General features: G+C 38.7%; 1 pseudogene; it reads right to left on the reverse strand.

Annotated features, from left to right (window-relative positions):
* Window positions 1-204: 204 nt before the first annotated feature.
* On the reverse strand, window positions 205-1,175 carry LOC142448836 (aldose reductase-related protein 2 pseudogene; annotated as a pseudogene).
* Between the last annotated feature and the right edge of the window lie 24,132 nt (window positions 1,176-25,307).

Consider the following 25,307-nt stretch of genomic DNA (forward strand, 5'->3'; position numbering starts at 1 on the left):
CATTTCTGACATAGTAAACCATATCATTGTCTGACTCAAAATGGACATCAGTCCATTTAAGTTCCCTAAGAACTAGGATATTTTTTGTATAATATTTATTTGTTCTCTTTTCTTTTTTCAAGGGCAGAGAGGTTTAATCAGGAACGCAGCTCATGAGAACACCCTGGAGAATCTCAGCAGGAACTTGAAGGGCCTCTTCCTCCATCAATATTCTGTGTGGAAAGGGTATTCATCCAAAAGGACAGTTTCTTTCAGGAGGCAGACTCTCCAGTTACGGTTGAAACCAAGTATGATCGCCATTTCCTCGTCACTCAACTGGAAGTCGAAGACCTGGAAGTTCTCAACAATGCGTTTCGGGTTTGCAGACTTGGGGATCGCGACCACATTCCTCTGAATATGGAAGCAGATCAGAACCTGGGCAGGGGTCTTGTTATGCTTTGCGGAAATCTCCTTACTCTTGGGGTGTTCCAGCAGTGAAGGGTCCTCTGGGTGGGCCCAAGGTCTGTCTGAAGAGCCCAGGCGGCTGTAGGCAGTGACTGTGATGTCCTTGGACTGGCAGTACTGAATCAGCTTCTCCTGCGTGAGGTATGGGTGACACTCCACCTGGTTCGTCACCGGCTTGTGTTTCAGTCCTGGTTTGTTCAAGAGCCTCTCAATCTGGAAGTGGTTGAAGTTGGAGACGCCAATGGCTTTCACCAGCCCCTCGTCCACCAGCTCCTCCATGGCCTCCCAGGCATCCACGAACGTTGCTTTGCTGCAGAGCAGGTTGCCTGCATCGTCTTTAGGGAGCAGCTCCTTCCCAGGCTTCAGGCCCTGAGGCCAGTGTATGAGGTATATGTCCAGGTAGTCCAGTTTCAGATCTTGGAGGGTCTTCCGGCAGGCCTCCTTCACCAGGGACCTCTCGAAGAAGGTGGACCACAGCTTTCTGACAATGAAGAGGTCCTCACGCTTCACCACCTTCTCCTTGAGCTTCTCCTGGATGGGCTCACCCACCTCGCTCTCATTCCCGTACACAGGGGCGCAGTCAAAGTGGCGGTACCCCGCATCAATGGCTGCCTTCACGGTCTCCTTGACTTGGCCTGGGGCAGACTTCCAGGTGCCCAGGCCCACGATGGGCATCTTGGCTTTGGTGAGGAGCTCCACGAAGGTGGCCATGGTCAGTGCAGGGTGGCAGAGAGCTGTATTTGTTCTTTTGTAATGGACTTATTTCACTTAACATGGTGTTCTCAAAGTTCATTCATGTTGTAGTATGTATGCTGATATATAGATGTCATTTATCTTTATAACTGAGTAATGTTCATTCATCATATTGTGTTTATCCATTCTTCTGTTGCTAGACATTTGTTTTTACATTTTGCCTATTGTGAATAGTACTGCAGTGTGCAATAGCGCACAATTACTTGTACTATTGTTTTCAAATTCTAGGGTCTATTCTTGTGAATGGAATGGTTGGAGTATATGGTAATTCTAAAGGAGCCCTAGTGCTACTGTTGAGTAAACATTGGACCATTAACCACAAGGTTAAAAGCTCAAATCAATTGGCTACTCCACGGGAGAAAGAAGGGGCTATCTGCCCCCATAAAGATTTACAGCCCTAGATACTTTGTATAGAGTCACTATAACCTGGGATTAACTCAATGGGGTGTTTTTGGGTTATAATAATTCTATATTGTAATATGCTTTTTATTCATACTATTTATTTAATCTATTTAGTATAGCAAATCACTTCCTCATTGCAAAATCTGTAATTTTCCCTTTCTAATTCTCTTTAACTTTATTGCAATTAGCACTATATCTCTGATCAAATTCTCCTTTCCTACACTATCTAGTCCCTTTGCTTCTGACAAGCATCATTTTCTACTGGTCCACTGTCTTTATGACGACACTTTTCTCCTCTTTCTGCTGCTATCAAATCTCACCAACTCTTAATATCTCCAATATCTTAGATCCCCATTCATTCCTAGCTTCATTTATATCCTTGCATGATTCTATATTGTCTTACTATGTATTATATATAATACATAATAAGATGATTATATGTATTATACAAATAATACATAGTAAGAATATATATAAACAAATTCACTGCCACCAATTCTGACCCTAGTGACCTATCGGACAAGGTGGACCTGCCCTCAGGGGTTCCTGGTCCTATAACTGATTACAGGAGTTGAAAACCTTGTCTTTCTTCTGCTGAGTGGCTGGTGGCTTTGAACTGCTGACCTTGATGTTAGTGACTGAATATATAACAACTATGCCACCAGGGTGTGTGTGTGTGTGTGTGTGTGTGTGTGTGTGTGTGTTTATCTAAAACAAATGACCATTGTGGAGTTGATTCTAATTCATAGTAATCATGTTGGACAGAGTAGATCTGCTTCATAGAGATTCCAAGACTGCAAAATATTTACAAAAACAAACTACTTCACCTTTAGCTTACAGAGTAGCTGCTAGGTTTGAACTGCCTACCTTTTGATTAGATGCCCAACAACCCAACCATAACCTCAACAAACAGGGCTCCCTTTCATTCAAATACATATATAGAGAGATAGTTAGCATTTATTGTGCCAACATGGCCAATTAACACATGTGGGATTGATTGCAGGGTGGAGAGATAAATGGCTCGGCGAGGCTCACCTCTCTTGTCTCTTGCTCTTTGATCATCAGACCATTGTGGGGATGCCTTGAGTGCTCTGTGCCTCAATTTGCAAACTACACTACCTGTGGAACACCTAACCCATGGACTGTGTCGCTGTAATTTGAGGTTCCTTCAAGACTTGCTTTGCCACACCATTGGAATTTACATCTCTTGAGCTGGGGACTGTCAGACCCTGTCATCTGGCTGACTGTTGGTGACCTGCCTTGCTGTTTGCTGCCTGTGCCCAGATAAGCATGAATTACCCCACAGAGGACTACTTGGCTGCCCTCAAGACTTGAAGAACTGCCAGTGTCTCACAACTGTCTCATGGGAGTGAGTAGCACTGAGCCACTTATATTGCTTTATAATTTAATTAACTGTTTGTTTCTTATGTTATACATCTCTCTATCTGTATAAATATATATATAATTATTAGCATTATGATTTTGTTTCTCTAGAGAACCTTGTCTAACACAATAATGTATATAATTTACTTCATCGTAGTTGAGAATATAGTGAAACATATATACTAATTAACAACTTCTGAATGTACCATCTAGTGACACTGATTACAATCTTTGAGTTGTGTGAAAATCCCTACCCTTATTATCTGAGTCATTTCGCCCCTTTTTTCTAGACAAGCAAATCTAGTGACGCACAGGTGTCATGCTATCTACTTCTACAGTAGCTGCAGATACTTTTGAATGCAAGATTAGCAGGGAAGATGAAAAAAGGTGGATGTACATGCTGTAGAGGATGACGAGGTCTAGCTGGATGCAGGATACAGAACAAGTGAGCAAGTTTTACGATGACATCCATATAAATTGATATTAGATTCAGACCATAACTCTGAAGACATATGGTTAATAACATCATATCACATTATGGCCACGGATAAATCATTACATAGCTGCCAAAACACTGAGAATAATGGCCCAACCAAGTTAACACACAACTTCAGCCATCATAGCCTACCTTTTGTCAAATTGGCATCTGTACGTCTCCTTAAAACACACAGAATCTGTGAATAAAGATACTTACAATGTCAAACCTACGTTTAACTTCATGCAATTAACATGAATCAACCAAAAGCACACTATCCATGTTTGCATCTTATATTGTATGAGGGATGCAAATAAACACACACACACACACATACACACAAGATAAAACAAGAAAAAAATCCACTAAGAACAATAACAGTCCTTGTTTCTGCAAGTCAAGTGTTCATAACTGGCACTTAGAATGACTTTCTTCTATCATTCCCTCAATGTCCCCTTTGCCTTTATGCTTCCCATCGATCCATAACCTGCGATCATTGTGGTAGGCTCTGTCAATGGCCTTTTTGAAACTGGGCTATTTTAGTTTCCTACTGACTTTAATTAAGGAGCGTGATAGAACCCAGAGGTGCACTGAGAGATATCCTATATGTCAGACATACTTTTTTCTATGTCCATTACGCAACATCAATCCAATATTCCCTTAGTAGTCAGTATCAGAAACACAAGTCAATATAGTAACTGGATCATTGCCTTTGCCTTTTGATCCGGAAGCATGGATAGCCCAGAGTGGGCAGGTGTGAGGAGTGCTTACCGAGAAGAGTGCTACGTCTCTAGTTGAGACCATTCCTTCACTTGGAGCTAAGAACTCTAGACTCAGAGACCAAAGGGTTACAAGGCCAGGAAGAAAAAAAAAATTGATGAGAGGGTCACTTGAGATCCTTGCTACACCACCTTCTCTTTACCCCTTTATTCCTGGAACCATGAACCCTGGTTATAGGAGAAATAGTACCATATGTTGGGTGCTGGTTTAAGGCATATACAGCCTACTAGAGACTATTGTAACAACTCTGCAATGCATTGCCACCGAGAATGCATTCCATTCCATTGTTACATCAAGTGAGCTGCTTTAGGGCGATGGAGAACATTGTAGAACCAGTGACTTCCAGGAGTGTGAGTTCATCATCACATTGCATTTGTCCTGAAGGAAATCCCTGGATCTAATGTGATGCTGTGCTGTGTGGAATGCCATGTCAATAGATAAGGCATCCTGTGGGTCACAGAAGTCTTTCAGGCAGAGATTCCAAATCCGTATCAAGGGAAAGTGTATATCCCAGTAAGACTAAAATTCTGCCCTATCTATGATAGAAGCAGTTTATTTAATTAACCTGCTCTCAGCTTTCAGGATGGCCGATTCCCTTCAGGAATGGTGTCATTTCAGGAATTCAGTGCTGGTCTCTGCTGCTGGTATATGGACATTCAGCAGTCGTCGTAGCCAGGTGAGTCTTGGTGAGTGGAAATCTGTGCTGTTGAGTCACCCATGGTGACTATTCTTGTCACCATGGGTCCTTGGATTATTCGTCCATTGAGCAAGAGTAGTTGAAGAAAAGAATGACTCGGTTTCATAGAATGTGCCATCTATCCACCTGATAGTTAAACTTTACCTTCACTAAGGTCACCCTTTTATGAGCGTTTACATGAGTCACAAATATTTCACTTTTTGTCAATCTGGAGAAGTCTATTGACATAATCTTTACTATATATCTGTGTCACCAATTTCCCAATCGTGTGCTTCCCATGACCCTGAGCATATAGTCAGACGATAGGCCATAATCTCTCAATCAGTATATAACTGCATATTTGGACAGTTTTTATTTTTGGAAGGATTTTCCCATAGAGCTGTCATTCAGGGGAGTCAAATAATGAACCTTCGGTGCTATTGCTGTCCAGTTTCCAGTAGTTCCTGTATCTTGTGCAAAATCTTGTATATAAACCAGCCACAGAGTGCCTTACCATCCATCCATCAATTATCAGGAGCTTCCCATTCATGCAGACTAGGAGTAAGGAGATAATGTGAAGAAGCAAAGATTATAGGCATTTGGGCCAGTTCTTCATGCAATTTATTTTTTCCTTTTGGTCTTGGTTGGACCTGGTCGCATATATGTAACTTCTATTTAATGATGGAGCATTGCTGTAAATGTCAGCTTTATGACACTTTGAGTCAGGCAATAGCTTGGTCATAACAAGCAGTTCAGGTTCATGGTAACTTGATGGTTCACGATTAATCATTCAAATTCTCTTAAACCACAATGAAAAGCTCAAAATTGTTTCTCAAAAGTAGAGTAGCTATCTGCAAAAGATAGCAGAGTTTTGCTCCACAATCTAAAGATCTTCAATGTGATTCACCAGAAAGGAGCAGTCAAAGACTCCAAATAGTATCTCTATATTCCACTGCCATTTCAAGCATGACTCATCATTTAGATGGCGCTGTTGTTGTTAGGTGCCATCGAGTCAGTTCCAACTCATCGAGACCTTAAGTGCAACAGAACTAAGCACCATCCAGTTTTTTTTTTTAATTTTTTTAATTTTTTTTAATTTTTTTGCACCATCCAGTTTTGTGACATTCGAACAATTGTCAGCTTTGGGCTCATTGTTGTAGTCACTGTGTGAATATATCTCATTGAGACCCTTCCTCTTTTTACTTTACCAAGTGTGAGGTCCTTCACCAAGGACTGGTCTCCCCTGATGACATTCCCATAGCGCATGAGCGGAAGTCCTGTCCTCCTTGCCTGTCAGGAGCATTCTGGCTTGACCAAAACAGATCTCTTTGTTCTTTTGGCAGGTCATAGTAATTTCAGAATTGTTTGTCAACACCTTTGTTCAAATGCATTGAGCTTTCTGTGGTCTTCCTAATTCAATATACAACTTTCACATGCATATAAAGTAATTGAAAATATCAAGGCTTAGTCAGGGATACCTCAGTCCTTAAAGTAACCTCTTTGCTTTTCAACACTTTATAGAGATTTTGTGCAGCAGATTTGCCTAAAGCAATGTGTCCTTTGATCCCCTGACTGCTGCTTCTGTGCATATTGGTTGTGAACTCAAGCAAGAAGAAATCTTTGGCAATTTCAATCTATTCTTAATTTATCACAATGCTACCCATTGGTCTGGTTGCGAAAATTTTGCATGACAGTCTGAACATGTTGCATAGATTTCTGTTGTTGTTCATCACACTCAAAGATAGTAGCTTTTTAGGCCACTTGATAAATATGGTGGAGTATCATGCATGAATGACAGGTATATTGCCTCCCAGAGCCAAAGAGGCTCACCATACTTTGTGCCTCTGTTTTAGTTGTAGAGGATGCCAGGTAAAAAATGTATTCTTCTCTTAAAAAATACTATTGTGATGCGGCACCCCACATGCCCCATATCGCTAAAAGCCCCCAATTTTCACTGAGTTGGCAGGTGGCTGAATGTTTGTTGAGTTAATTTTCTAGAACATACACCTATCTTTCTAATAAGTTTAGAGTCATTAAGACTTTTCTATTTGGTCCAGCAGCAGAGTGGTATCAGTGCCATATAATAAGGTGACGTCTTATGAAAGGAAAGGTGATCACATTTTCTCCATCATAAATTATGATTCTGTGGTGGACAGTCATTATACCCCATTGAGGTACGATAGTGCAGGTATATTGCTAGCCTTTCCAGCTGAAGGCAAAATGGTTCTGATGATTCTTTAACACTAAAATTGAAAAGGGGGCATTGGGTAGATCAATCAATAGCTTCATACCAGGTATCCGGAGATGTATTAATTTGCTCAATCCATGGAAACCACCTCTGAAACTGCAGTCATAACTGAAGTCACTGTCTAGTTATGTTTATGACCATCCACTGTCAATTTCTAAGCTCTGTTCATTTTTGTGGTGCAGGACAGCTAGGCAAGTTAAGGGAGGATGTGATGATGGTGGCAGTGAGCTCTGTAATTCTGTCAGGGAATGCAGGTTTGCTTATTTGCTTACACAGTGACAGTTCTTTTTACCGACTTCCACTTGATTTTCTCTGTCGTAATAGCCCTTACTCCACGTGTCAAAGATCCAGTGTAAGGGTTCTGTCAGTTGCTGAGCACGTCTTTTCAAATTGTTCAACCTGCATCTTTGGAAATCACTACAAAATAGGTTCATAGCACCAGTAGGTCACTGTGAGACAAACCTAAGCTACTCAAACCAACCCATCCTATTGTCATCCAGCCGATTCTGATGCTTAGCAAACGTATAGGTTCTACTGAAACCGTGACTCTTTATGTGAGCAGACAACCTCCTCTTTCTCTGGTGGGTTTGCACTGCTAACTTTTAGTCTGATTAACCCACCGTGTGTGACCTTCATACGCTTCCATTCTAACTAGTGATGCTTTGGGTCTCCTGGAATTAGTGACAGTTTAAGGGTTTGCCATCCGTAAACTGACTCATGTCTGGGAATTTATTGAGGGACCACGACTCTCTGTTCTGGAGATTCAAATTAGACAGCCATGCACGTGACACAGCCTTCGTCTGCTTTTACAGATAAAGTGAATGTGTAGTAGGTGTCCATCTACTTTACTTCTAGGGACATCTACAGATTCAGTAACCCATGTAATCAAACTACATAAGTCAGATTATTTTGGTTACTGCTTTGACTCTAATATCCTTCATTGGAACCACTCATTCACCTTGCTTTTATTGAGTGATATCATTTAGCCCCTACCATGGGATCTAATCACCTCTTCGCAGATAATTGTCTTAATTCAGCTAGGGTAGTCACAAACATGTTTCTTATTATTGTGGTAAACTGTGTGGGAGTCTCTGGATTTCATCTGATAAATGCACTGTAACACACCAACTTCCCGTTATCTTTGAACATTTCTTCAGGACCATAGTTTCGGGGGTGTATCAATTCTTCATGGCTTCATAAAGTCTATAGTCTTTAAAAATTTGAAAATCTCCTCTGTATTTTGCCTGTTTTGAACAGGATTAATGCTTTAAAAATTGTCCCAGACTCTAATTTCCTATCTTTGAACTACTTAAAAATAATGTCTCACCACTTCAAATATGACACATTGAAACATGGTGCTCATCTTTCACAAATAATTTTATTCAGAAATATTCCATTTGCCAGCAACATATTTTCTTTTCTCCAAACTTTGGAGACACCTTTTATGAAGCCATCTTATTTGCTGTATCATTGTCTACCAGACAGTCTCTTTGAAATTTCTTTTGACTCCATCCTTTTCTCTGTCATCCGAAGTTGACAAATAGGTAAATTACTCTAAATACGTTTTTTTTTGCTGATGTCTCTGAGTGCAGTTTTGTGTGTATATGAAAGAGCAAGAGAGAGAGAAAGAAGAATAGGATTCTATCTAATCCATTCTGTATAATTACTAGTCTCTTTATGGGAACATTCTGTGTGCTAGGAACTCTTTCATTTCATTTTCAAATAGCAATAATCACTTATGTTCATTTAGCTATAGTCATACCTTGGTTAAATCTCATCAGCTACAATATTGTCATGGAACAAAGCTTGCTGTGTTCATTTTATAAGGATGAACTCATTTCCTTTTCAAAATGTATATAATATTGATATTTTTATTATTATAGATAAAGGAATTGTTGAACTTCAAGGTTAACTTTTCTCAAACTTACAAAGCTAACAATGAAAAATCTGCCACTCAAACCAAGCAGTTTTGCTCCAGCATCTGCTCTGACACTTAACTTTTTTGCTCTATCCCCCTTTGCTGTTTCCCAGTTCGTCCACCATGCTGGAAAGAGGGAGCATCCTTTGCCTATGACATTAATGGTACGTTCCTTGGTCATATTTTCTTGGCTTTCTGTAATCCACCCACCCCAAATATACCATCTCTATTTATCACTAATGTCTAATCTGTGAGAAGTCCAAAAGTATTCCTACAAATGTTCTAGTTCATACAGACAGGGGTTTATTCCAAACAAAAATGTGTATAAGCATGACGCTGTGATCAGCTGAGGGATGAGGATAAGGTTTCCAAGTCATATGCCTGACTTCACTTCCCATTACCTAATTAAAAACAACAAGAAAACCATCAAAATGGTAGCTTCTGAAGAGATTTCCTTGGGTGATTCAATTCAAGGCCGAGAGATAAACTTAGAAGGTTATGATGACGGATTTTAGGATCCCAAAGACGTAATCTTGATAGTGCTCTTGAAGGACATAGGACAATCCTGGGTGGTTCCTATGAAGAAATATTAAGATTATTGAAAACTGCACTTGTGAGCAATAGACCCAGAATTGTGGGTCGAGGTATGTTTCCCTCTCAGCAATGCACTTGTTTTCTTCCAGGACAGCAAGCACAGTCCTAGAAAAAGTTCACCTGGAAACGGTATTCCATTCACGTGACAGTTCTGATCTTGCCCTTCAAACTTTTTTGTTACCAAAACTTGAAGAAAATTTAAAGGGAACATTCCTGAGGATGTCAACACTGCCCATTTTGATATAGCATAAGTCAAAAGGCGCAGAGTTCTTCAGGGTGGACTTAGAGAGATTGAAAATGCTGCCTTCAGAAGTGTGTAGATGCAGATGGAAGGTATGTTGAGAAACACTAGCTTCACATTTAAATGCTTTTGGTTAAGAAAGTGTTCAATGATCTTACAGTAATATGATTTGTTTATATATATAAGGTGATTGAGTTAATTCTGACTCATGGTGACCCTCTAGTACAGAGTGGAATGGCTCCATAGTGTTTCTTAGGTTTTATATCTGTACTAAAGCAGATTGTCTTTTCTTTCTCCTGGAAGTATACATATGTAATAGGTTTATAGGTTGATGATAAATAGATGTGTGTGTGTGTGTGTGTGTGTGTGTGTGTGTGTGTGTATAGAGTCTGGCCTTCCACTTGTTTCATTTTCTCAGTTCTTAAAATATTGCATCTCTATTAAGCTAAAAACTTAACTTGTGTTTTGGTAAATAATCGCCACACTGCCTTGGCCACAAATGTCATATACCCATCTCTTTCCTGTTCCCTTCCTGACTTAGTCACTAAGCAGAAGGCACTCAATGTAAGAGGAATAACCTGTCCAAAGATATGGAAGTAAATTTTACTTTTATCAGTTAGTACTCTTGTTACTATATGATTTTGAATTGACTTTGGCCTTTGTTGATCTCATGAACAACAGAATAAAGCATTGCCTTGTCCTGAATCACGATTGCCATTGCTGATCAGCTTAGGTCAACCGATGTGGCCAATGGATATTTTGACTGCCTTGCAACCTAAAGGATTTATGTTCCGGTACTATAGTTCATAATATTCCGAGGTAATCCATAGATTTTACTTTCCTAATGTTTGGAAGTAGATTGCTGAGCCTTTATTCCTAGTTCATCTTAGTCTGGAAACCCTGCTGAAGCATGTTCACCATGAACAAGGGTGACCTTGTTGGAATTTGCAATGCTGAAGTCATTGCTTCCAGGTTCCATAGCAACATGTAAGTCACTGCAAAGACACAGACAGATGGTGGAATTAACCTTAGGACACCAAACATGTAGAACACAAATGAAGTGAACAATTGTTGCCATCTAGTCAACTAATGTAGTCAACTGCAACTCATGGCGACTTTGTGTGTGAGAGCAGAATTAGTCACAGGGGTTTTCAGTGGCCGGATTTCCAGAGGTAGTTTGCCTGGTCTTTCTGCTGGCAGCTCTCCAGGTGGACTTAGTTCTTTCCGGTTTTCAGTAGTGTCCAAATGTGAACTTTTTCACCACTTAAACCTCCCCCCCCCTTAGTTTTATTGGGGGCTCTTGCACCTCTTATCACAATCCATACATTCATCCAGTGTGCCAAGCACCTTTGTACATATGCTGCCATCATCATCTTCAAAGCATGCTCTTTCTACTTGAGCCCCTGATATCAGCTCCCATGTCTTCCCCCTCCCTCCCCCGCCCACCTGCCCTCTCTCACAAACTCTTGATAAGTTATAGATTATTATTTTCTTTTCTCTTTGAATGTATTGCCCCCATCAGAGACACTCTGTTTCTTCTTCTTAAAAAAAATCATTTTACTGGGGCTTGTATAAGTCTTATCACAAGCCATACATCCATCTATCATGTCAAGCACATTTTTACATTTGTTGCCATCATAATCCTCAAAACATTTCCCTCCACTTGATCCCTTGGTATCACCTCCTCATCTTTCCCCTCCCTGCCCCCTCTCCCTCACGAACCCTTGATAATTTATATATTATTATTTTTGTCAGTCTTATACTGTCTGATGTCTCCCTTCACCCACTTTTTCATTGTCCATCCCCCAAGGAGGGGGTTATATGTAGATCCTTGTTATTGGTTCCCCCTTTCTCCTCCACCTTCCCCTTCCCCTCCTGGTATTGCCACTCTCTTTATTGGTCCTGAAGGGTTCATCCATCCTGGATTTCCTGTGTTGCGGGCTCTTATCTGTAACAGTGTGCTTGCTCTGGTCTAATCTGATTTTTAAGTAGAATTGAGGTCATGTTAGTGGGGGGAAGGGAGCACCAAAGAACTAAAGGAAATTTGTGTGTTTCATTGGTGCTATACTGCACCCTGACTGGCCCATCTCTTCCCTGTGACCCTTCTGTGAGGTGATGTCCAATGGTCTACTGATGGGCATTGGTCTCGACCCCATGCCCCGCACCCCATTCATATTGGGTATAATTTCACTTAAACCGTTTACATTGAAGAGAAAATATCATCTACCTAAAGAATCAGTCATTTATAATCATCACTAAAACAAAAATTTGAGCAAAGATATACATGTGTTCAAGGTTCAACATTTTGAAGTCAAAGAAACTGAGTTACATTATACTTGTTATTTTTTATGTTTTTGCAGGTTATAGGCAGGAGAACAGAATAGAAACCTTTTCAATTTTTTTTTTACTTTAAACCACTCTACATGGGCTGTACATGTACATTATTTATTTCCCAGGAATTACCCTGGAATAACCATGAGAAACAGATCGGTTTCCTCCTCCTGGGTCTGACATTCTAATTTGACACTTTTCTCTACTGGACCTCTGTGTAAGCTTTCATCTGAACAGTCAGCTTCTCAGCTGAAACCAGTTTGCAACCCAGTGGGCGCTACCAAAAGTTAGCAACCTTCAGTCTGTGAGTCAAATCAGGCTCACTACCTGATTTGGGTGCTAGATAAGAAGGTTTGTTGTAGTTTGTCAGAGTTGGTTGTAAAAGAAAACCCAGAGAAGGATATCAATGCTCTTTAGACATAATGTGACGTTCAAATTCCAGTGTCTAGACATAAAATTATATGAAGCATGCTATTCTCATTTGTTTATGCATTGTCTTTGGCTGCTTTTAATATCAGAGTTAAGCCATTTGACTAGCAATCTCATGACCTGAAAACCTAAAATATTTCTATATGTCTTTTCTACCAGATTACGAAGTCCCATAGGGTAGGAATGAATTTCATAGATCTCTCCTACTCACAGAAATAGTTGCTAATATGCATTAATAAGAAGGAAAGATATATTTTGGAATGGATAGCACACTCATTGAGTATAGTTGTATCAAATGTGTAATAAATATTTCTTTCCTGAAGTCAGAGTGTGTTAGGTAAACTAGGGAAACAAATCCACAGAAACTAATATGTATAAGAGAGAGATTTATATAAAGGGTAAGTGTACATTAAGAAAGCATCCCAACCCAGTGCTGCCCAAGCCCATAAGTCCAACATTAGCCCATATGTCTGACACCAATCCATAAAGTCCTCCTCAAGCATACAAAACTTGCCAACTGCGGGAGGAAAGCTGAGAATCATGAGTGTGTAAGCATCTCAGCGCTGGTAGGGGTCTCCACACGGCTGCTCCAGCACCCAGGGTTGTATTGGGGTAGGTCCACGTGGCTTCTCCTCAAGGATGTCTTGCAGGAACTGAGTCTTGTAAGCTAAAGCAGGGAACTGGCTAAGGCAGCTGCACCCTGGTCCAACCATCAGAAAGCAAGAAACCCGAGAACTAGAAAGGCGAGGCTTGCGGAGCCATATATATCTCCAGCCTTCAATTAATCCCACATTTGTTTACTGGCCAGGTTGGCACAATAAACCTTAACTATCTCACAGGAGTAGCAAGAGATAACCTTTTAGGATAAAACAGAACCAAACAAAACCACTTCAGTGCCACTGAGCCAATAATGACTCATATAGACTCTGTAGGATAGGGTAGAACTGCCCCTGTGGGTTTCCAAATTATAAATCTTTATCAGAGTAGAAAGTCTTGTCTTTCCCCTGAGGAGTGGCTGGTGGTCTTGAAATGTTCACCTTTTGGATCGCAGCCCAATTCATACCCACTATGCTCCCAGTACTCCTTTTAGGATACTCCCCTTTTAATAGAATATTATCACAAATGCGCAGTGCAATGATCTTATTGTTAGATTCAGCAATATTTTTCTGACATTTAATGCCCCACTCTGTATGCTCTTATTATTTTGACTGTACATTTCTTTTTCTCATTTTTCATTTTTACAATGAAAGGGCTTTAAACTTTTGAACAAATTACATAATATAACAAATGCAACACTAGAAACGTTGAATAAAAGGAGAGATTCTGTAAAGGGAAAGAAGATCGACAATACTTTCTATCTAATACCACTAGAGCATTCTTCTAGGGTACGAATTGGAGTCAGAGACTATCAAAAGAACAGTACCCAACAGCCATCGTCTCATTAGCAAGCAGTTTATCTCTGTCGTCAGCATCTCACTGTCATGGACACTGACTTGAGGTTGCCAGGAATCACCAGTGAATGCATTTAGAATTAGCGAATGGACTTCTCAAAAGGCCTCTTCTGTGTTAGGGAAAGTGCCTTAAAACTAGAAAGACAGACACCTATCATCATTAAGAGTCCTACAGTTGGAAAGGTAAGGCCAATATGTGGAGCAAGTAGGCTGTGATAGGCTCTAACCTTAAGTTTGGTAGTTCAAGCCCAATCATCATCTCTGTGAAATAAAGAACTGGTGAATTCCTTTATAAAGATCGTGAAAAAACAAACAATAATCCAGCTGGGGCCGTTTTATGCTGTTACACCGGGGTTACCATGAGATGAGTGGGGGACTGAGTACATAGCAGCTAACAACGGAGTTGAAGAAAACATAAAAACATCCCCCTTAAAGAGAGCCAGTTGTGCCTACTAAGTGTTACGATTCTTCAACATTCAAACTACCTGTGGTGACGTGAAACTGTTTAAATATGGCTTTTATCCATGACTTTGTAATGCCCACCAACTGATTCTGTGAGACCTGCTAAATAGGGTGTGTTGAAACACTAGTAGAGAGGATTGGTTAATTTGGGCATTCTACTGACTTACATAAGATTGATCCATTTCAGAAGCAGAGAGGAATAATCCCATGACCTTTAAGAAAGAAGAGTCATCAATGGAGCATATGTAAGATCCCTGCCTGAAGTAGCAGAGGCATCCGAAGGAACAGCAACTCATATCATGAGGCAGAGCCAAAAGGCAGAGCCTAAATCATGTGGCAGCAATGGCTTTCCTGGTCCAAAGAAGGCAGAGATGTCACTAGCTGAAAAGTTGAGTGCCAGAGAGAATCAGCTGCTGGCTGAGGAGGGAGGCTGCTGGGCACCAAATGATGTATCTTTAATATTCCTTGATCCTGACTTGTAGTAATCCTTAAGGTCCCTTATAAACCCCATGGTCGTGAGTGTTGTATGTATAGCCACTGTAACTAACTGATTATTGTACTAAACAGAGGTGTAGAGTGAGGTGCAAAACATGTTGGTCACAATAGGATGGAGAATGGACATATGCTTGATGTCCGCCTGAGGCAATCAACCCTGGGCTGGCTTGAACTGGATTCTCTGTCTCCTTACAGAAACCAGAGGAGGTAAGATCTGGCCCAAACACCATTTTCTTAACACCCTAGGAAGCTTGTTTGTGATGATGGGACAGCTTTGTATACCAATTAGGTGATGGAAATCTAAGTAAGTGTGTCGTCTGTGGGGAGCAAACTTCAAATCTGATTTTGTCATGGAAAAATTGGAAATTATATAATTTTAAAACATTGCTTAGATTTAAAGATGGGGGAAATGGAGATTTTCAAACTAAAAAGTGAAAAATTAGTCTATCCTAAAGAACATATGGAAGAACACATTTCAGAACTGTACTGCTAAAAAAAATCTTTTTCAATCTCAGTTGTTTTTTTTAACTACTGTTTTGACAATTCTTGTTCCAAATATGTAAATCTCTCTACTGAGATATCAGAGAGTAAGGCTGTTCAACCAAAAAACATACTAAAGATTTCTGATTGTTGTCAAAGTGTGGTTTCTTCACATTCTATAGCTTTCTTTCAAATCATTACCAATTGTTAATTGTGTGAAGTGGTGGAGTGCAACTGGAGATGGAAAATGATATGTATATGAGTGTGTGTACACACTTCATTTGTATGTGTGTATGTGCACGTGTGCACATAGGAACGGTGTTGTTTACTATGGATTGAATTGCTTCCCTCACAAGATAAGCTGAACCCTTAACTCTATACTAATCAATGAAAACTATCTATTTGGAAATAGTTATTGGAGATATTAGTTAGCATGAAATCATGCTGGGCTAGGATGTCTTAATCAAATTTGAGTGTGTTCCTTATAAAGAAGAGCATATATATGGGCCCAAAGGAAAATGGCAATTTTCTCCCACTAGTAAACTGTCACATACTCTTTTGATGCTCTCAAAAGCTCTAAATTATTTTCTCCAAAACAACACATGTGACAATTGAGCTATTCTGTGTCTGCAAACCAAGGGACACCTAGGACAATCTGAATCTGGGGAAGAGAAGGATTTTTTTTTCCCCGATCCAAATCCCTACTTGGATTCTTTAAATAACTGGGAAAATGAAGTACCACCCTCATATGGAAATGGAAGAGATCTAAGGTAACCAAAGAACTCCCAAAGAAGAAGAATAAAATAGAAGGCCTTGTATTACCTGATCTCAAAACCCATGGCAAGAATCACAGTAGTCAAGACATCCGGATACGTATGATAGATACAGAGGCTAAGGAGACAGAAAAAAACCAACAACTCAGAAATAAAAGCACTGATAAACAGACAACTGATCTTGGACAAAGGGTCAAAAAATATTTATGGGGCCAACCTCTTTAACAAATGATGCTGGCAAAATTGTATCTCTATCTGCAGAAGAATGAAATAGGACTCATGCACAAAAAAAACCCCCAAAAACTCAAGGTGGATCAGAGACTTAAATATGAATTCCAGCACTGTAATATTATTAATGAGAAAACAGGGAGAAACTCAGGTGTCCTGGTGTAGGGCATAGACACACTACCAGATGTTAGAAAGGAAGCACACACCGTAGAAGACAATATGCATGACTGGCACCTGCTGAAAAGGAGACGCTGATGTGCACCAAAAGACTACATCAAAAGACCAAAAGGAGAACCCGTGGACTGGGGAAAAATCTTTAGCAATAACACAATGGTCACTAATTTCTAATATCTTCAGAATTATACAACACCTTAATAAGAGAAAAACAAATAATTCAAATAATAAGTGGGAAAATACATGAACCAAAATGACTAGCAAATATTTTAAAATTTCTCTTAAGTAGCCATATGGGAGATGCACATAGAAACAAGTGAGATATCACTTTACATTGACAACAATAGTGCAATTAAAAAAAAACTCAGGAAGTTAGTGCTTGAGAGAGTGAGGAGAAACTGCAATCCCACACTTGTCCATCAACGATGGGTTTGTAATCATGTGCACCCATTGAGGAATGTGATATGCTACTACCTAGAACAGGCGGGAATAGAAATCATCCAACAGTAACTCAGCTGGGTATCTCATCCAAAGACTTAAGAGACACAGCATGAACAGACTATGTACTCTCAAGTTCGCTGCAGTACAGTTCATAAGAGACATTAGGGTGAACAGACAATGCCCTCCAAAGTTAACTACAGCACAGTTCACAATAGAAAGAAACTGGAAACATCTCAAAGACCCATCAGTAGAAGAAGGGATAAAGAAACTGGTACATATACACAATGAAACACTATGCAGTTCTTGAAAGCAGTGAAGAAACCACGAAGCACCTCATGACATGGATGGGCGTGAAAATCATTATGTAGAACAAAGTTAATCAATCACAAAAGGACACATATTATATGAGAGCACTACTATGCTGATAAACACCAAGATGAAGGCAGGCATTTGTTCTCAGGCTCTCTAATCTTTGAATCTGCTCTCCTGATTCCTATGTTGTTGATAGGTGCTTTCAAGTTGATTCCAACTCATACTGACCCTGTGTACAACAGAAGAAAATATAACCTATCCTCACAATTGTTCCTATAGGGGACCCCATTGTTGCAGCCACTGTGTTAATCACCCCATTACTTGTTCATCTTGAAAAGTATTTAGTCCATGATCATCAAGGGAGATTATTGATATGTATGTATTTGTACTGCCAGGTTGCTTTATATTGGTGCAAATTGTATAGGAAGGTGTATGTGCATTGTGTTTAGTTTATTTATGCGTCCTGTATTATTCCATTGCTTTGGATATTGCCCTGTGTATGTTGTTTTTTATGAGGGATAGTCTTGTATGGTGGCTTCTGGTTTGTGTGTTGTTGATTTTTTGGCCATAGTTTGTCGAGTATTTTTTGTAATGATGGTCTTGTGTTTGTGAATACTCTTAATTTTCTCCTTGTCATGGAATGCTTTCATTTCTCCCTAATATTTGAGTGATTGTTTTTCTGGGTACCATATTCTAGGTTGACAATTTGCTTGTTTGTTTCCTTCGGGACTCTGTATGTGTCACCAATGTTCTTGCCTGCATGGTGTCTGCTGAGAAATCTGAGGTTGTCCTAACTGCTGACCACGTGTATGTAGTTGTTCTTTTACCTCTGGTTGCTCATGTAATTCTTCCCTTGTCGCTGATGTTAACCATCTTGACTATAATATGCTGAGGAGTTTTTCTTCTGGGATCTCTCCTGATTTGGGTTCTTTCAGCCTCCTGAATAATTATCTTTGTATCCTTTAGACATTGGGAAAGTTTTATTGAATCAGTTCTTAAACTATTCTGTGTGAATTTTTTTCTATTCTTCATCTTCTGGAACCCCCATAAGACACAGGTTGTTCCTCTTGATTTGTGTCTCTCATTATTCTAAACCTTTTCTCAGTTTCTTTTGGATTTTTTTTTTTGTTATTTGTTTTTTAGATTGGGGTCTACAGATTTGTTCTACGCTCCCTAATTTGGGTTTCCATCTATTCAATCATTTCTCTGTTCTCTTATAGGGTAATTCTGCAATTGTAGTGTTTGACTTTTGTGTTTCTTTTTGGAGTTTTTCTTATCAGGAATATCATGACGTTTCCAGATGTTTTATTTTTTTTCGCTTTTCCTCTCAGACCCTCCCTTCATCCCTTGTGTGTGTACAATCACCGTTATTTTAAATTCTTTTGCTGATACTTCCATTATCTGTTCAATTTCAGGCATTTAATTTAGGTCTGGTTGGTAGTCAATTATTCGTGTCTGTTTCCCTTGCTTTTCATTTTATGGAAACGGCTATCTTCTGTTGTTTTCCTGACACCTTGGTGCAGCTATCAGGGGTGTTAGGGGGATGATGCTATATGGGAGTAGTTAACTATGTTGCATGGTACAGTAGCAAGGTGGTACACAGTTCATATAAAGTGTCTGGGGGAGAGTTACCATAAGTATTAGTGGAGAGATAAGAAAGTGGAAGAAGAAGAAGTGTTAGAGGAGGGCAAGTGAAAGGGAAAAAAGAAAGCAAAAATGGGATGGATCAAGTAGTGCGAATTGGTAGGTTAAAAAAGCAGAAATTAGACCCAACATGCCTTGTTTTGCAATAATGGAGGAATGAGGAATAATGTTTGAGAGATAAAAAAGAGAAAAAACTTTGAAAAGTAATGTCAGATTTGGGTTTTATGAGGAAGAGAAGGAAAGAGGATTGAGGAGAAGAAAAGTAAGAGGAAAAAGGTAGGTAGAAGGAGCTCTGAAATAAAAGTTTAAATATCAAAATGAAAGAAGAAAAGTCCAAAAAGAAAGAAAGAAGAAATGGGCAAGAGAAAAAAAATGGTGACAGGGCATCCTTGTCTAGGTTCCATTCTAAGGGGAAATGTTTTGGGTTGTTCCTCTTGAACATGATGTTGACCTTTGGTTTTTCATATATGATCTTTATTATGTTGAAGAATTTCCCTTTATTCCTATTTTATTGAGTGTTTTTATTAGAAATGGATGTTGGATATTGGCACATGCTGGTTCTGTATCTATTAATATGATCATATCATTCTTATTGTTTTTCTAATGTTGAACCATCCTTGCACCCCTGGTATTAAACCAACTTGGTGGCGGGTAACTAGTACTTGATACATTGTTGGGTTCAATTTGCCAGACATTTGAGAATGCTTATATCTGTGCTCATGAAGGACATTGGTCTGTAATTTTATGTCTGTAGCATCCTTGCTTGGTTTTGGGGATAATCTAACCTTGTAGATTAAATTTGGGGTTTTGTTGTCACTTTCCCTGTTTGAGAATTATTTATGCATTCGTGAGAGTTAGTTGCTAAAAGTTTTGTAGAATTCCCCTGTGAACCCAACTGATCCTGTGCTTTTCTTTGGTGGAAGTTTCTTGGCCTTCTCTAGTTCTTCTGTTATGGTGTGCTGAGATTTTCTGCTTCTATCTGCATTAGTTTGGGTAGATTATGTATTTCTAGGTATTTGTTCATCTCTTCCAGGTTATCAAACTTGTATAAGTCTTTCACAGTAGTTTGCTATTATTCTTTTTATTTTGCTTGAGCCTATTGGATTGACACCTTTTCATCTTAATTCTAGATATTTGAGACTTATCTTTTATTTTTTTTAAGTTTTCCAGAGATGTGTGAATTTTGTCAATCCTTTCACAGAATCAACTTCTTGTCTTGCAGATTTTCCCATTGTTTTTTTCTTTGTTTATGTCTTTTCTAATTTTTATGATTTCTTTTCTTCTGTTGTTGGAGGGTTTAAACTGTCCGCCTTTTTCTTGCTTTTTGTAGGTATGTTAATGAGGTGATTTTGGTTTTCACTTCTTTTTCCGTGTGTGCGGGTGACTGCTATGAGCCATCAGAGAAGCTGGATGACAGGAAGGGGAATGTGGTATAAGGGTTGGAGAAAGGACTATTGACAAGCTGTAATATGCAGGTGACAGAACCTTGCTTGCTGAAAGAGAAATGGACTTGGAGCACTTGCTGATGAAGAGCAAGGATTTCAGTCTTCACTATGGATTACAATTCAATGTAAAGAATACTAAACTCCTCACAATTGGACCGATAGGTGGAGAAAAAATGGAAGTCGCCAAGTATTTCACCTTGTTTGCAAGTGTAATCAATGCTCCTGGAAGCAGTAACCAAGAGGTCAAGAGACATGTTGCACTGAGTAAATCTGTTATGTAAGACTTTAGAGTGTTTAAAAATAGGGATATTATTTTGAGGACAAAAATGGGCCTGACCCAAGCCATGGTATTTTTAATTGTCTCATATATATATGAAAGTTGGAGTTTGAATAAAGAAGAATAATGAATCCATTTGAATTTTGTTACTGGTGAAGAATATTGAAAGTACAATGAACTGCCAAAAGAATAAACAGATGCTTCAGAAGGAATGTGGCCATAGTGTTCCTTAGAGGCAAAGATGTCAAGATTTCATCTTACATGCTTTGCTTTTGTTGTCAGGAGAGAAGCACCTGTGGAGAAAGACTTCCTACTGGTAAAGTGGAAGTGCATGAAAAACAGGGGGGTCTTCAATGAGATGGATTGATACAGTGGCTTCAATATGGGCTAAAACAAAGCAATATGAGCATGGTGCTGGACCATGACGTGTTTTGTTCTGTTGTACATAGAGTTAGCATTGGTTGGAATTAAAAACACGGAAGGTAAATGGGTTAATTGCACTGAATAAAAGTCAGAGAGCAACACAATGGTGAAGAGAAAAGGACGGGACTCCTCAAACTCCTGTCTATATAAGACATCTTAGACAAAAAGACCAAATTAGAGCATAAATCAAAGCATGGGGAAAAGATCAACCTAATTGAAATTAATAAAAGAACAGTTTTAAACATTGTTTTAAGTGAACAATATTAGTTTCTGATAAAATATACTCTAAGAAAAATTCAGAATAGGAGACAAGAAGAAATTGTTTTAAATTAATAATATTAATCTGATAAAATATACTCTAAGAAAAATTCGAAATAGGAGACAAGAAGGATATTATATAATGTTTAAAGGATAAATCTAAGAAGGTGAAATAATCATAATAAATATCTATTCACCCAATTTAAAAGCCTCAAAATACATGAACCAAATTCTTACAGAAATTAAGAAAAATAGACACATCTACAGTAACAGAAGGGGACTTTAATACATTGCTTTGAATGAATTATGGAACAATTGTGTTAAGTTGGGTTCTCTAGAGAAGCAAGACTACATATATAAAGAAATTTTTATTAAGGAAAGTGGCTCACAGTTTTTGTTTAACCATTAAATTTACATATAATTTACACAAATAATTCAATATTTTAGATATATTAAAAAGAGTTGTGCAATTTTTACAACAATTAATTTTAGATAATTTTCTTTATTCTTATATCAATTATTAGCTGACCATTTCCTTCCACTTCCCCTTCCATTATCCTAAGGATGTGTCACTCTACCTACTCTCAGTATTGGTTTACTTATCCTTGATTCATATAAAGAAAAACATTTCAAAACACCCCAACAACAACAATAAAATAATATGCCTATAAACTTCAATCCAAATAAGGAAGACATAATAAAATCCGAGAGGCAATGACCTCTTAGAATGGCTTTCATTTGTCAGGGAATGCAGAAGTCAGTTGGAGCAGATATAGAAACTCACATTATAGAAGCCATGCAGCTGGCCATGAAGTCTCTGTTATATATGGTATGAAAATTTTTACTTCTCCACAAAATGTATTTTATATTTGAGCATTTCTAACTGTTAAAAAAGTTTTTCTTTAGTAATATCAGCAGTGTAGGAGGAAGGTGGGGAGGAAGGAAATCGATTGCAACCGTCGACACATAACCACACCCCCTCCTCTCTAGGGGGATGAACAACAGAAACCATGGGGGAAAGGCAAAAGCATTTGGTGTAATATATGAAAACAATAAAAATTTATCAAGGGGTCACAATGGTGGTGGAGGGAGGGCAAAAAGAGAAGCTGATGCCAAGGGCTCAATAGAACGTAAATGTTTAGAAAATAATGATGGATATATATGTATGTATATATTTGATACAATTGATGTATGGATTGTTGTAAGAGCCCCAATAAATGATATTTTAATTTTTAAAAGGTATTTCTTTCTAAATACATAAGCAGTCAAACTCATTGATGGACTCTGATCAAGTAGGGACAGTACTTTCACAATCTTCCATGGGGCCAAGCTTGGGGATGTATTTGACTCCACAATCATATAGGATGAGTCACATCTCAAATATCAGACCTTCAAATTCATCAGCATTAAACTTCATGAAGCCCCACGTTGTGGAGATATGAGAGTCTTTAATCAGCCACGAGCTCTGTAAAGATGCTCAATTACACATTCTTAGTGTTGAGCTTGCTGCAGATGGACATGACCGAGGACTTGGCCAAAGTGGAAACTAGCAACATTACCCTGTGGCTTTTCAAAGACACCGTAGACGCCTTCTGGAGGCTGGTAGCTCTAGCACAGGGCAGCATCTTGTTGATGTAGATGATAAGGAGGATGGAGTCCTACTTATCAGTGAAAACCATATTTTCCACAGTTATTCACATGCATTTTCTTACACTCGTTCAAGGGCATCTGAGGCGAGCTACTCAGTATTCATCTGGCATTATATACTCACAGAGGAAGAAGGCATCCACTTTTGTGTTCATCTGACCAACCTCAATGACTCAGAATCTGGTACAGAACACATTTGGCAGAAGCAGGAGTTCCTGTTGATACGCTGAAGGGAAATAACAGAATATTCTCTTTATCGATCTTAAATTTGTGTCCTTGTAACTTTCAACTTTTTATACCAAGTACTGCTTTTTGAGTAATGAGATTACTTTAATTTCACATGGAGAAATTTATCCATACAGTCTACTAAGTGTCCAGATCAAATGTTCTAAACTTCTTCTGTAACTCCTTAACAAGTTAGGAAACTTGCTCTCTCAGTGCACTCCCTGAGGGACATCCCTGTCGAGAAGACACATGGAGAGAGGCTGAGGGAACTAGACCTCTAGAGCCAGAGAAGTCACGTGGAGATCTCTGTCAGTGCTGAGACGCTTACAATGCCACTGGATCCACAAGACTTCCCACCCACTGGCCTGTGATCGTCCTGCATTCTACACCATTGCATGTGCTTCGTGAGTCTGAAGAGGAATGAAAAACAAAGAAAGGAGACTTGTCTTGTTTGCATCTAGATTTAAGATCTCTCAAGAACTCAACACCCCTCCTATTGTGGTAGTGCATGAAATTGAAGGGAAAATAACAATGTCAAAGTTATTACTATTTTGTAGGATAGTATAGTATTTTGGAATTGAATTTGACGATGTTGTTAGACGCTTGGCGATGTTGTTAGAAGCTGTTGAGCTGTTCTGACTCATAGTAACCCTAGTTGAAACAGAATAAACATGGTCTGATCATGCTACACTTAAGCTCATATATGCAACCACTGTGTTCATCCATATCAGTGATAGCCCTCCTGTCTTTATGGACTATATGTTTTAGCAAGCATGATATTCCTCTCTATAGGCAGATCCCACGTGATAACATGTCTAAAGTAGGCAGTAAGGTGAAATTTAACATTTTTCTCTCTAAGGAGCTTTCTGACTGTATTTCTTTCAAGAGGAGATTTGCTCATTATTGTAGTTCATGGTCCTTTTAATATTTTCACCAGTATCATAATTCAAATGCATCATTTTTCCTATTCTTTCTTATCCATTCCTTAGTCTTACTCCTCAGGATGATGTCTTCACTTTTTAAAAATCAATTTAAGACGTCTTTTACAGACAATTTATCCAACACAATATTTCAATTCATTTCTTGACTATTGTTTCCATGGACATTGATTCTGGATCCAAGTAAAATGAAATCCAGGATAACTTCAATCTTTTAATATATTTATTATGATGCTGTGTATTAGACTAGTGGTCAGATCACACACACACCCTGTTTTTATGTGCACTCCATACTGAACACCGTCGCTGTTTATCTTCAAGTCGTCTTCATTTTCATCAACTAAGGTTGTGTCACCTGCATGTTACAGGTTGCTATTAGTCTTTCTCCAATTCTAACGCCTCACTCTTTATATAGCCCAGCTTCTCTAAGTATTTGCTCAGCATCCAGATTGAATCAACATGGTGAAAGGATAAAACACACCTTTGCTAATTTTAAATCATGCCACAGCCTTTTTGCTTTTTTTCCTGAGCCACCCAGTCACCTAATGTCATCTTTAAATTTTACAGTTGAGAAATGTGAAAGTTCAGGAAAATAAATGCCTTGATCACAGAGTTCATGCAGGACACACTGAGACAGGGTTAGGTCCTTGGACTTTAGTTATTTATTTGATTTAAACATTAAATGTAAACATTGAATGAATTTATGTATTCAAATTTTCAAAATAGCCATGTTAATTATTTAATATCATTTTAAATGATAATATACTTTTAATAACTTCCACCAACTGAAAGGTGATAAAGCAAATAGGATAATTTTAATAATCACTAACCTCAAATATATTTATATATGCAATATTCAGCTAGAGATATGCATGGCAAAAGACAGCTCACCACCTCCTTAAGGTAAACATGTAGAAATATTTTATTATAAGTTTTTACTTCTGTTCTTTATGCTTCTTA

The sequence above is a fragment of the Tenrec ecaudatus genome, chromosome 5 (assembly GCF_050624435.1).
Source record: "Tenrec ecaudatus isolate mTenEca1 chromosome 5, mTenEca1.hap1, whole genome shotgun sequence".
Taxonomy (NCBI): Eukaryota; Metazoa; Chordata; class Mammalia; order Afrosoricida; family Tenrecidae; genus Tenrec; species Tenrec ecaudatus.